The 14,419-nt window shown below is 40.4% G+C and overlaps 1 protein-coding gene across 6 annotated transcripts in view; it reads left to right on the forward strand.

The window, feature by feature from the left end:
* The window catches only part of LOC122790739 (solute carrier family 22 member 17-like), a 766,774-nt gene that overhangs the window by 95,355 nt on the left and 657,000 nt on the right, over positions 1 to 14,419 (forward strand). For 2 of the 6 annotated variants that reach the window (XM_044058330.1, XM_044058331.1), the window contains exon 2: positions 10,556 to 10,808. The exons of the other annotated variants lie outside the window; for them this stretch is intronic. The gene's annotated coding sequence lies outside the window, so the exon portion shown is untranslated. The remainder of the gene's footprint in view (positions 1 to 10,555; positions 10,809 to 14,419) is intronic. 6 annotated transcript variants of the gene reach the window in all.

Genomic DNA, 14,419 nt, shown 5'->3' on the forward strand with positions numbered 1-14,419 from the left:
TTATACTAAAAGTACTTCTGAGGACTTTCTTCCCCCAAAATATTAGAGAGACTTCATCAGACAACAGTACTTCTCATTTCATCTGTAAATAACAGCAGCACAGTTATATGATTCATGGCCTCACCCCATCAGAATCAGTGTATCATAGACATGTTACTCAAACAGCATTAAAATATAAATGATCATTATGACCTAAACCTACACTAGATTTTAAAATTACTTGCCACACACATATATATATATTCTGTTATCAAGCAAATTATTCAAATATCCTCCTCAAGTAGTTTAAATGCATTCACTCAAAACATAAAACAAAAATGTCTTAAAAGTATTGCATCTTACAGAATGCTTATAAAGTGTGTTTCTTACTCATTTTAAGTATTATTTATATTTGTATGTCATTTCACTTGGGAAATACTAAATGTTCCTTATGTAAAAGGCAAATCAAACATGCAACCTAAACTGTGCTAGTCTGTGCACAGGTAAAATACCTTGGATCGTGTTATAATAAATGTAATGGAAGATTTGCTTATAAATTATCATTGTTTTCAAGCATTACATGAAGAGGTGCCTGTAGGCTTCTTAATGATATTCATTGAATCATTCTTATTGTGTTCAACTTTTAATAAACTTTTCACAAAAAAAGGTCCAACACCAACTGCAGGCTTAGTATCTTCAGTCTGCCACAAAAATGTTCAATTTATTAATTTCACCGTTAACTTATTTACTCTTACTTCATGTTTAAATTCTAATCAAAGGCATCTGTTTGTTTCCTCTTCATATTCTGAACTAAAACCAGGGACAGAATTACAGTATAAAAAAAGACTGGAAAAAAAAAATTTTTACTGTCGCATACTTCCTTATTCTTTGGGATAGCCTCCATTAAAAGCTTATTTCCGACAGCCTGCATCTCATTTAAAAGTTCATAATCACTCATAGTCAGCTTAATTGTTCCCATCAGATGACTTTTACTGCATTTTCTTCACAATCCAAGGATACATACTTTCAAAGTGCATTAGCAACAGGACTCCTTTTAAATAGTTACTATCTTGCAAAAACTGTCCTTTTTAATTTTCAGATCTAAAATCAAAACTTCTTTTTGATATGCATTCAGATTTGATCTTCAGAATCTGAATGCTTTCTTGTAACGTTGGCATAAAGCATTCTAACTCAGTGTAACATCCAAAGAAAAAAACATTCCTCTATAAAAACATTTTTACCTTTTAATTATATAACTTGTGTCAGATAGCTCTACTCATTGTGCCATAAAAATATTCAAATAGTTGCCCCATAGCCACACATCTTTACACTTTCTAGAAGTATTTGTCCTTAAAAATGTGTACTACAAAATCAGCCTAGAAAAATTGGCATTTGCCTGTCATATTAGTCTTTGATATTCCTTATAGATAGATAGAAAACATCCATTTCATGAGGACTAGAGATGTGTAAATTGACCACTTCTGCAGAAACTCCCAAAAAAATCATTATCCAACACCACATTTGTAAGTCTGTTTGTAGAATAACATGGATTCAGCATAAAAGAAGATATATTTTAACCGGTTGCCACTTGTATTCTGCCCAAAAAGCAAATGTCTCTCTCTTTTGGCAAAACTCTGCAGACACAACAGAAAAAATGGAGGATTAACCTCATCTTTCTGTGTCTAAGGTATTCTAGAAGTTATAGGCAACTTAGAATAATATACTTTAAGGTGATTACTTAGATGTGCATGTGCCTTAAGCTGACAATTGGAATCAATATAATTGTCAGTAGCATTATAGGCTTCTTCAGTATATCTTTTATTAACTATTTTATAAGCCTCCTCTTCTGTCAGCATTTGCAAATTTTTTTTTTATAAACAATAGTATCCATAAAACAAGTCTCATTGTCCTTGTCTGCTTTCATCACCCTTAGTGTCTTTCTTTTACATAAACAGTCCAGTGGTCTCTCTTCTTCAGTGTTCAAATTCATAGTGCCTTTATTTCGGTGGTTCAAACAAAATCTTCAGAATATCTGCTGTGCAAGTTTTTGAAATACTAATAGTCTGCAACAAATTTATAACTATTATTTTTAATTTTTGAGTTAACAACTGTGACCTTGTCAAATGAACAAGCCAAATCAACTTTATGGAAAAAGGCTTTAAAAGGAGAAATTGCATCTACCAAAAAGCACCATTTTTGCTGGAACAAAAGTTTAAAAGTCTTGATAGACTGCTATGTTCAGCATCAGTCAGAATATGCTAACATAAATTCATCATCTTAAAATGCTTACTAGATTTATTCTCTGAACAAAATTGTTTTGAAAAGGTGAATTTTAGTGCATTGTCTTGTTAGTCCACTGCTGAGCCCTGGATTTCCAGAAATTGCTGTGACTTATAAAAATGGTTGTTATAAAAAATTCTTGTTTATTGATTACAAAGAAGTATCACTGACCTGTTGTAGTTATTGATCGTAATCTCCCTGTTTCCACGAACTGTACCTGAATTGATTGGTCTGGTAAAGTTTCAGTCCCTGCTGATGGCATCTTTGACCCACCTTTCCCATCTCTCCACAGTTTAATGTCTAACTTTTAAAAAAGATTTCTGATTGATGGAAAAACTGTTCACACCCTAATCTTTGTTAGCCAGTGAATCAACTTGTTTAAAGCTATGCAGTTTGAAAGAGTTTACCATCTTAAAAGTTATTTGCATGGGCAAAAAATGTGGCTTTCCAGAAGCCTAATCATGGATATCTCTCTGTAAAATTTTTTAATGTGTCTAGATTTGAGAACAAGCTCTTTATTGTTCAACTGTGTTAACAGAATCCATTTTATTATTTAAAAACTTTAGACTTATAAATGTCCAACAGTTTTCCTATAGCATAGTCTGTAGAAGCATTCACATCTAAAATCAACTTTTCATTATATTCAATAAGTCACTAGGAAAATACTCCGTCAGGCACACTGGTCGCCAAGAAAGCCCAAATGTCACCAGACGGCAGAGGTATTATAAAATGAATCCTTTAATATATCCAATACACCAACAGATTTAGTGCTTTCATTCCTCAAGGGAACTTCTTCAGAATAACACAGCCCTAATTAGTCAATCCTTAAATAGTCAGGCTAATTAAGAATAACAATTTTCCATTGGTCAAAAAACAGTCAACTGACTTGTACAAATTATGTTAAAAGTATAGCAACGTTTATGTCACAAATATAAAAAAATACAAAATACCAGAATGTGATCAAGTTGTTGTGTCTTTTGGCTTTTCCCGGTTAGGGGTCGCCCCAGCGGAATTCCGGTCCGCTAATGATTGGCAGTAGATTTTTACATGTCGAGTTGCTGGCCCTGATGCACAACCTTCAATGAAGGTACGCACATTCACGCATGTCTCCACACAGAAGATGCTCTAGCTGAGAATTGAACAGGACATCGTCTTACTGTGAGGCGACAAAGCTACCGCAGCACATATAAAATGGAATATAAATATACCCAACGTAACATAAAAAGTCATTAACATGGAAACAGTGAAACAGCATATTAATAGCTTAATTCTATTTTAAAGCTCTCTTCTTCAGAGCTGGTAAAACTAGAGTAATGTTCATTTAAACCAGGGGCTGAGCAGGCACCGACTTTAGTTGCCACAGTAACTCACAATACTCCAGACTCATGTCTCCCCCTCTTTCAAAGTGATGTTCATCATGCATACAGCTGCAGTCATTACAGATGGGTTATCCTGCCGTCAGGCGGGTCCTCGGTCAGCTGAATTCCGAAGTCTAGGTCCGGCGTCGGTTGTCGTCGCTTCTTCCCTGACGTCAGTGCGGCAGGGGTATAAAAGAGGCAGCCGATGCCATTTTCTTCAGTCTTTCTTGCCGCGCGGTGCCCGAAGCAGAAGCAGTTCGCAAGTGCCGGTCGGCCAGCTCTTGAGATTTACGAACGTATTTCAGCCGAAGTCATCTTTAAAGCTAAGTACCCCGTTGGGGAAACTTTTCTTGCCTCAGACCGATGTCAGACAAAGTTAATAATTGCATTTCTTGTGGGAAGCAAATAACGCATAAGGATTTCCACTCTTTCTGTATACCTTGCTTAGGCCCAGACCACGACGTCTCGGCTTGCTGTTTTTGTGCTAGGTTCAACAAGCGCACTATTAAGCGCCGGGCGGAGTTCGCCCTTCATTATTTTGGCAAAAAATTTAATTATATCATGTCGTCGGATACACCGACACCAGTTTTAAGCAAAAGACGCAAAGATAAGGACCAACATCCGAGGTCCGCACCGAGTACTGAGACCACGCTTAGGCCAACTACCGGTTCTCCGCGAGGCACCTATGCAGCCCCTGAATACCGATGAAACTATTTTACCGGTGACTTCAGTACCCGAGGTCGCAGGCTCCTTGGTCTCCATTCCTACTGCAGATACAGACGCCACTCTTGGCGGGGAAACTCAAAATTTAGTCAGGCCTGCCATTTCTGAAGGCGTCTTCAGGCCTTCCACTTTCTCTATTAAATCCTTCACTAAATCTAAAGCAGCCATGAAAACTAAAAAAACAGGGTCCTCAGACCTCCTCTCAAGGCCCCATGCCTAAAAAGCAGATGCTTAAAATGGCTGAGGATTTGATAACTCTCATCAGGGGTTCTCAACCCCCCCTCTGACAAAAGACCCAGATTGGAGGATGACTACCCTTCCTCAGACCAGGCTTCTATTACTTCAGAACATTCTGAGGACCAGGATTATGCCTATTCCCCTTTCGAAGACTCTGATGCTGAGGAGTCTATTCCCTCGGTCTCCCCCACTGAGGACCACTCTTTTGGGGAAACCCTGCATACATTGAGGGGAACACTTTCACTGGGAAGGCCAAGATTACTCCGATTCCAAGAAAAGGCTCAGGGAATTTCTACTGCTCCCCCAGCATAGGCCCCTGGCTATCCCTCCTGTTTTAGATATTTTGGATGATGTGTACGCAGAAGCCAGCCTTAATCCAGATTCTTTATCTCCAGCCCCTGTTAAACCAGACTGGTATTACCGGGTCCCTGATTCTCACCAGTTCCTTTATAAAAGTCATACTGCTGACCCAGAAACTATTTCACAGGGTCCCAAGGGAATAAAGGCCTCTACTGCTAAAAACCCTTTACCTTCAGAGAGAGATTCCAGAGCATTAGAAAGGTGGGGGAAAAAGGTGTATACATCTGCCACTTTAACCATGAGGGCATTAAACTGTCAATTCCATATGTTAAAGTACCAACAGTTTTTGTTATCTCAGTTGAAAAGCAAAATGACACAAACAGAACAACCAGATTTGAAAGAGTTGCAGGATTTGTTGCATGGTGCAGAGCAAGTGGGTAAACATACCTTGCAGTGTGGTTTTGATGCTTTAGAGGCCTCATGTAGAGCTGCTGTCACGGGGTCTGTTATACGTAGACATGCTTGGCTCAAAGAGCAATCCCTTACCAGATCATGTCAAAGCAAAATTATTAGATGCACCACTTCAAAAAGATGTATTGTTTGGTGTTAAAGCTGAGGAGGTACTAAAGAAAATGGAGGAAAAAGCGAAATCTATGCAAACAGTGAAAGATTTCCTACAGGTACAGCCTCCACGCTTCAGCAGAAACTGGCCTTCAAAAAATTGGTTCTTTCCAGCCACGGACAGACCTCAAAGGGGCAGATACAGACGCCCAAGGGGTAGAGGACAACCTCAAGGATCTTACAGAGCAAGACAATGGCAAGCACCAATCCCAAGAGGTGGAGAAGATAGATCACAGTCATTTAGAAAACGGACACAATGACTTCCCCCTATGCCTGCCAAGCAAAGCTTTAATGGCAGCACCTTTGGGCGGAAAACTGGCATTATTTTCAAAAAACTGGCATATTGTTACAAAAGACAAATGGATTCTGGACATTATAGACAGAGGCTACAGGTTCCACTTTCACACCCTTCCAAAAATGAGAGGCATGCCAAACCTGCCACAAAATCAAAGGGCAGAGGCACAAAGACAAATCTCCGCTCTCATGGCTATGAAAGCGATTCAAGAGGTACCTGCAAAAGAACAAGGTCAAGGTTTTTGTTCCAGACTATTCCTGGTACCAAGGAAAGACAAAGATTGGAGACCTATCTTAGACCTATCCATCCTAAACACATCTACAGGTGCCAAAATTCAAGATGCTCACATTACAGCAGCTTCTTCCCATGCTGGGCAAGGAGTCTTGGCTGGTAACATTGGACCTCAAGGAGGCTTACCTGCATGTCCCTATCAGACAAGATTGCAGAAGATACCTCAGATTTCTTGCAGGTTCAACCCATTACCAATTCTCTGCATTGCCCTTTGGCTTATCTACTGCGCCCAGAGTGTTTACGAATTGCCTGGCATCAGTAATTGCCTTCTGCAGACTACAAGGAATACAAATCTACCCATATCTGGACGACTGCCTGATCCAAACGGACAGCAAGGACATTCTATTGCAGCATCTGGCGTTTGTAATAAAACTGTTAAACTTCCTGGGATACACAGTGAACAAAAAGAAATCAAAACTAATACCTTCTCAACAGATAATTTTCCTGGGTGCCAGCTTAAATACAACCACACAGATGGCCTACCTCACGCCAGACAAACAAGGGCAACTGTCTCAATACTTCAGCAAAATGGCAACTTTCACCAGACTAACTGCAAGGAAAGTCCTGCAGGCCCTGGGATTCATGGCATCTTGCATCCTACTAATCCTATGTGCAAAGCTGCATATGAGGAAACTACAATGGTACCTAAAAAACTTATGGTCTCAACACAGCCACAGCTTGGAAACAATTATACCACTCATTCCATGCCTTCAAAAGGAACTTTTTGTGGTGGGCTCAAGCATGCCAAAGAAACACAGGTCTCCCTTTCTGTGTACCTCAAGCAACTCAAATCATCACAACGGACGCCTCAGACTACGCCTGGGGAGTACACATGGCAGATCAGTGCATTCAGGGAAAATGGTCCCAAAAAGAGAAGCACCTACACATCAACCAAAAGGAGATGCTAGCCGTGCAAAATGCTCTTATGACCTTCAAAGACCTACTGCATCCAGGCCAGCTATTGATAAGGACAGACAACACTACAGTCATGTGGTACATAAACAGGGGGGAACTCATTCATATACCCCCTGTGCAGGCAAGCCATGACCCTATGGAACACAGCACTGGAATTGCAAATTCAACTACAGGCACAATTCCTGCCAGGGAAGGAAAACACACTGGCAGACAACCTAAGCAGAAATATGACAGATCCACACGAATGGAAGTTGCATCCTCAAGTTTTCTCAAAGATAACTCCGGCATGGGGACAGCCAGACATAGATCTATTTGCTACCTACAGAAATTACCAGTTGAAAAAATTTTGTTCAAGGACCTGTCATCCACAGGCCTGGAAAGTGGACGCACTCTCTTTCAATTGGACAACATTGACAGTCTATGTCTTCCTGCCTCTTCCTCTACTGACCAAAGTTGTATTAAAAGCCAGAGCAGAGAGGCCACAAATGATTCTCATTGCTCCAGACTGGCCACAACAACACTGGTATCCGCTCCTAAAGAGCCTGACACACTCCCCACCATGGATCCTACCTCTAGTCCCTCTTCTGTTGTCCCAGCACAACTACAAAACCCTTCACAGCCGGCTCAAAACCCTAAATCTAGCTGCATGGAGAATACCTTAATTTCCCAACAGACTCTCCTCTCCAAGGAGGTGCAGGATGTCATCTTGGAGGCCAGAAGACCTTCTACTAGAAAAGCCTACTTCGCCAAATGGAAACGATTTTGTTCCTGGAATCAAGCAAAGGGCCAGAATCCTTGGGTAATAAATATACCTCACATTTTACAGTACCTAGCTGAGATGTTAAACAGTGGCCTTTCCTTCTCCTCCATCAAGATCCACGCTTCAGCCATTTCTGCACAATACAACACAGACCCTCCTTTATTCTCACATCCTCTATTAAGGCAGTTCCTCAGAGGGGCAAAAAATATAAAACCCCCAAGGAAACCACCAGTTCCAGCTTGAGACCTCAACTTCGTATTGGAAAAGCTGACCCTGCCTCCCTTTGAGCCGGCTTCTTCAACAGAGCTACAATACTTGTCATGGAAAACAGCCTTCCTTCTGGCTATCACCTCAGCACGCAGGGTTTCGGAACTGCAAGCCCTCTTGGCTTTGCACCCATTCATCATTTTCCATCAGGACAGAGTTTCCTTATGCACCAACCCTACCTTCATGCCAAAGGTAGTATGCAGTGAAGCTTTGAATCAGACTATCCACTTACCTACCTTTTATCCAAATCCACAGAACAAAGGGGAGAGACTACTACATTCCTTGGACATTCACAGACAACTTCGTTATTACTTGGACAGGACAAAGCCATTCAGAAAATCTGAGCAACTCTTTTTGTGTCCTATGCTACAGGTGCTCAAGGTAAGGCTATTTCCAAACAGACAATTTCAAAATGGATAGCCCACTGCATTCGCTTTTGTTATTCATTTCATGGAAAATCTGTGCCTGCATACATCAGATCCCACTCCACCAGGGCCACAGCTACCTCTGCAGCTTTCCTCAGGGGGGTCCCTACCAAGGACATTTTGGAAGCAGCTACTTGGAGTTCAGTGCACACTTTCTCCAAGCACTACCACCTTCCACTATACTCAAAATCTAGAGCGGGCTTTGCCACTGCAGTCCTACAGGGCATCCTCACTCCTCCTAGTTCCACTTAGTGCCTACCACCCTTACTTAGCTTTGGGATTCTACCCATCTGTAATGACTGCAGCTGTATGCACGATGAACATAGTACAGTTTTGTACCTACCATAAATGTAGATGTTCGAGTGCTCCTACAGCTGCAGTCCAGGTTACCCCCCCCCTCTGTCCCCTCTTAGGACAGGCCTTATGACAAACACCTTTATCATATAACCTAATTGGGGTATTCTTTTATGGTGTATTTGCTTGCAACTACTGTTTTTTGATTTATCTATATTGCATGTTGCATAACATTATGTTTTGCCTTCCTTCTGGGGGCACCTGACATCTGGGGCAAGAAAAACTGAAGAAAATGGCGTCGGCTGCCTCTTTTATACCCCTGCCGCACTGACATCAGGGAAGAAGCGACGACAACCGACGCCAGACCTAGACTTTGGAATTCGGCCGACCGAGGACCCACCTGACGGCAGGATAACCCATCTGTAATGACTGCAGCTGTATGAGCACTCGAACATCTACATTTATGGTAGGTACAAAACTGTACTTTTTACCTGCTCCAACACCCAAAATTTAAAGAAAATGGCCATCGGGATACCTATCTTATGAAAAACATCATACAGACTTACTGGGACATTTTTGCTAGTATGCCCAGCAGCCTCGATGCGTTCTCTGGAAAGTTGAAATACAGTTTGAGAAGGGGATGGAATATAAATCCGATTTAACCCCTAGACTAAGGACAAGTATGCACAAATGTGGAAAGTGCCCCCAGTGCCTTTATGTAGCCAATGTGGATGAACTGCATGTTGAGGGTCCTGTTGGATGAATAAAGGCCAAGGAATACTTCAGCTGTCACTCTAAAGGGGTAGTATATCTGGCCTATTGCTCCTCCTGTTTTGCATTTTATGTTGGCAAAATAGAGAGAACCTTAAGGTAGAGAATTTATGAATGTCTGTATGAGGTATCGAGGAGAAAAGAGACTAACGCATTATTCAAACACACTTTGTTGTGTGAGGATTATTCCTTTAAATTTTAGGTGTTGGAGCAGGTAAACCACTTTGAAGGGGGGGGGGGACTGAGAAACGAGTCTGGAGTATTGTGAGTTACTGTGGCAACTAAAGTTTGGTGCCTGCTCAGCCTCTGGTTTAAATGAACATTACTCTATTTTTACCAGCTCTGAAGAATAGAGTTTTAAAATAGAATTAAGCTATTAATATGCTGTGTTTCACTGTTTCCAGTGTTAATGACTTATTGTTATGTTGGGTATATTTATATTCCATTTTATATTATTTACTTGATCACATTCTGGTATTTTGTATTTTTTTATAATTGTGGCATAAATGTTGCTATACTTTTAACACAATTTTTACAAGTAAGTTGACTGGTTTTTGACCAATGGAGAATTGTTATTCGTAATTAGCCTAACTATTTAAGGATTGACTAATTAGGACTGTGTTATTTTGAAGAAGTTCCCTTGAGGAATGAAAGCGCTAAATTTGTTGGTGTATTGGATATATTAAAGGATTCATTTTACATTACCTCTGCAGTCTGGTGACTTTTCGACTTTCTTGGCGACCAGTGTGCCTGACCATTTTCCTAGTGATCTGTGCTTTTACACTCATTTTTCACCTTTTACTTTCTCATTATATTCAATAAGCAAATGCATCCAATCAAAATCAGCCTGATTATTAATCATAATTCACAGTTTCAAAAAGGTCTCTGGACAAATTCAAACTTGTTGGGTTTTTATCAGCTTGCAACCAATGGGAATTCATGACTGCCAAAGAATCGCAGCTGCCATTGGAGCCTCTTAATTTTAAGTAAATCTTTTTTCAAAGTATCAAAATTGATAGCTTTATCATTGTCATTGCAGGTATCAAAATTTGAGTCGGTCACTGCATAAAAAGTGGACACAGTGGTGATTTTGGTACTTCTTGCAACCACAAAACTACACATTTGCCAAGAACTACACTAATATTGCCAGAATGATGAACTTAGACTTGTGGTGGGCTAAGTTGCAAAGTTGCAAAATCAATTATTTTTCAGAGGTTGGGATCAACTTGTCACCAGACTCATTTGACCAGTTGGAAGCACTTGCAGGATTACAGTATATACTTAAATGTTGGGTATGTTAAACATTTTTGTGCTTTGGTAACTGTTTTTAAATATGTAAATGTGCTAAATTAATTCTTGAATTTCATTTTGCATAATTGTGTTATCTGTAGTTATTGCCTTCTACACTGGCAAAATATGTATTGTTTATGCTTAGCTTGAATGGTATGTGTGGTTTTAGTTTCTTATCTCTGGTGGAAGCCAGTTCCAGTAGGCTAGTGCTATTTTTGTAAAAGCGGTCTCTCCAGCAGCTAGTACATAAGGGGGCTTATTTAATTGTAGCACTTATCTCTGCTGCCTCTAGTGGAGCAAACTAGTATCTTGAATGTTAACTTGGAGAGTAAAGGTGGATATTGGTGTAGTCTAAATATTGTTAGTCCAGGCTTCCAAATCTATTTTTTTCCATATTTTATTTACTCCCGGTCTTCTCAATCTATTTTTTCCCATATTATGTTTTGTCTCTGGGTTTTCAAGTTCTGTGCAGACAGCTCTGACTTCATTTAAAATGAAAGTGTCCCAATCCACTAAGGGAATTGTAGTTTGAGATTTTAAACAGACTGGAAATTTGCATTTTCTGCTACGACAGAAGATTGAATAAACTGGCTTTGCACTGTTAAGTCTTTCATACATACAAAACTAAACCAGTTGCAGTGCGCGTGGGTGATGCACGGCCGGAAAGTACCACAAACAAACACAGTTGGCCAGCAATTCGCAGTTGTACAAAATTTAACCAGCCAAAAGCAGATGGTGGAAATTCAAACTTTAATTCCAAAAATAACAAATCAGCATGCCTTCTTCAGTGTAAGAGTAACAAACTGTGTTTGTTTGTGATGCATACAAAACTCCCACTGATCATGATTGCGTTCTTGTTTGGGATTTGGCTAACAATACAAGTATGCTAACAGTAAGTGGTATTTCTGACTTTTGCATAGATCACCATCCTGCTTGGTGTTTGTGGTGGGGTTTTGTCTGTACCTTAACACTTAAATTATAGCACCATACAAGCAGTTTCAGCTACTGTGGGGTGAATGCTTCTTCAGAGTATGCAGATTGCACAGCTTGTCTTTGGAGCAGCCCAGCACTGCAGAGCACTGAACTGAGCAAGTGTCTGGATATTTGGAATCTGTAAAGCACCACCATCACAGAAGGCAGCCTGTCAAAATCCAGCCAGTGTCTCCTTCCCCCAGTAGAAGCCACCCAGTCAAAAAGAGGCATGTCAGTCTTTCATTGGAACCCAAGCTCCAGCAGCCATCACATGGAAGCCTGTATTCTCACTAGTGGTTGGGACACTGCACACTCAGGCCTAGCAAACGGAGTGCCTTTTGTGCATTAAATCAGTAGGAATGCATATGGAAAAGAGCTTTATAGTCTTTTTTCACCTTTCAGTTGCCTGTGGAGCAGCACAGCACTCGACTAGGAAAGCCCTTGAGTGTTTAAAGTTAGTAGTGTTCCACCACCTGTGGAAACTGTCTAGTTAAATTCCTACCAACACCCCCCCTTCAAAAACGAGCTAATCAAAACCATGCACTCCAGTCAGTTACTGGAATCCAAGCTCGGGTAGCTTCTGTGAGGAAGCCTCATCACTTTCCAAGGCTGGAATATTGCAAACCTGGTCAAAGGAAGCTGATAAAGTCCTTGCAGTGCATTAAATCACTAGAAGCCCAGATTACCAAGGGTGTATACTCTTCTCTTTTTCTTTAGTCTTCTGTTCTGTTTGCAGAAGCTTGGCACCAAACTGAGGAGGCCTCTAGGTATTTAAAGTCTGTAAGGCTCCACCTCTGCAGAATATGGCCAATGAAAATCCACCCAATATCCCCCTAAAAGTAGGCACTCCAGTCCTTCACTGGAACCCAAGCTCAAGTAGCAGTAGCATGCATGCGTCTACTTTCACCTGAGGCCTCAACACGGTGGACACAGACCTAGAGAACAGATCAAACCCTTGCAGTGTTTAGAATGAATAGGAACCATGGAGTTGTCTTCCCATTCTCTATACTATTCTGCCATTGGAACTGCCCAAATGAGTCTTAAGTGCAAGGCATGGGAACAGAACCCACAGCTTTCTGAAATTCTAGCATTAAAGGTGTGCGCTATCTTTGGAGCCATCAGTGCTGGCACTGTTGAAAGCACTGGTTGATTACAAATGCTCAAGAGTTCGTACCACCTACAGGCTGCCCCCTTATATACACACCCACACACTATTTTTTTTCGCAGGGGGAGGCAGTTTTGCATCATACATGGTGGTGACAATCTGCACGTGAATTTACATATGTTAACTCTGTAGACACAAGACATTGAGTAAAATAAACTCACTAGTAAAATACACATTGTTCTGGCACAGTTATCACTGTTCATAAGACTGTTGCTTTCCACCTGTTATAAGAGTTGAGTAAAGGCATTTGTACTTGGGTACTTTGCACTTGATCATATGGTCATAAGTCGCCAGTAAGGAAACTGCAACATATTGTACTGTATAGAAAATGAGGTCTTGTGTCTTTAGTCATCTCACAGTAACAAGTGTTTTATTTTTGTGAATATTGATGATGTGGGATCATTTCCTTTACATATTAAAGGTGATGCTCTTTTTGCTCCTTTCTTTCTTGATGCACTCTCCCTGCAGTGCATACACATGGTATACCTTAATCTGAGATCCCTACAGTAATTAGGATGTGCCGGACAAATTGTGCGGTAGGATTCTGATTGCTGACCCTGTGTAGAAAGGAGTATTTTTATCACATTCCAGTTGATCTCGCTTTCATCTTGTATCATAGCTTCAAACCCAGTGTAATAGTCTTATGTGAAGTAAATTGAATGATCTTTTGATTTATTTTAGCAGAAATTTGAATTGCTATGACATAGAGAGCATATTACTAGATTTGTATAACTTGTCATTATGTACTGCTTAAAAATCCTGTCTCTCTTCACAGCCTTAAACAAGAGGCTTTTTAGGGTGAGATTGATTTGTCTTCAGTTCCCAGGTTGGGCTTTTGAAAGAATTTTTGGTATGGGGCATCTCAGATTTTCCCCCTCCTGTTTTCATTATGCTCCTTTTTTCTATAACTGTGGGCCTATTCGCCAAATTCACATGCGATACTATTTTGTTTGTATGTGCATTTGTTTAGTGGGGGAGCTGAGTCTGACTGCTGTGATATGTGATTAAATGTGGATTTGCTATTGTCTTTATCAGGTATTGTATCAAGTTGATGTTGTAATGTTAGTGACTTGTACTGCAACAAACCATTACATTTCTGACATTTGCTTAGAGGCTTGCAGATTAGACACAGGTTTATTGAAGAGAGACATTCTGCAAAACCTGTAAGGTTCTTAGAGTGAAAGAAGTACTACTTTAGATAATTTGATGAGGGGGGTCAAGCCCTGTGCAGTACAACTTGGACTCAAAGCAGTTCATGTAACTGGTTATGGGAAGCAGTTGGCACGGCCTTGGAAGAAAGACTTGCTTGTGGTTTACTTCAAGGATCTGCATTAGGCCCTTTTCTGTTTAATTTCTGCATGAAGGATATTGTGGGTGACAAAGTATAATGCTCTTAATTTGTGGGTTATAGCAGACTAGGTTTTATATCATCACTAACATTGATGACTACTTTCTTTTTTAAAAGTTTATTGATTA

Source organism: Protopterus annectens, chromosome 16.part0 (assembly GCF_019279795.1).
Source record: "Protopterus annectens isolate FY-2018-M chromosome 16.part0, PAN1.0, whole genome shotgun sequence".
NCBI classification, from domain to species: Eukaryota; Metazoa; Chordata; order Ceratodontiformes; family Protopteridae; genus Protopterus; species Protopterus annectens.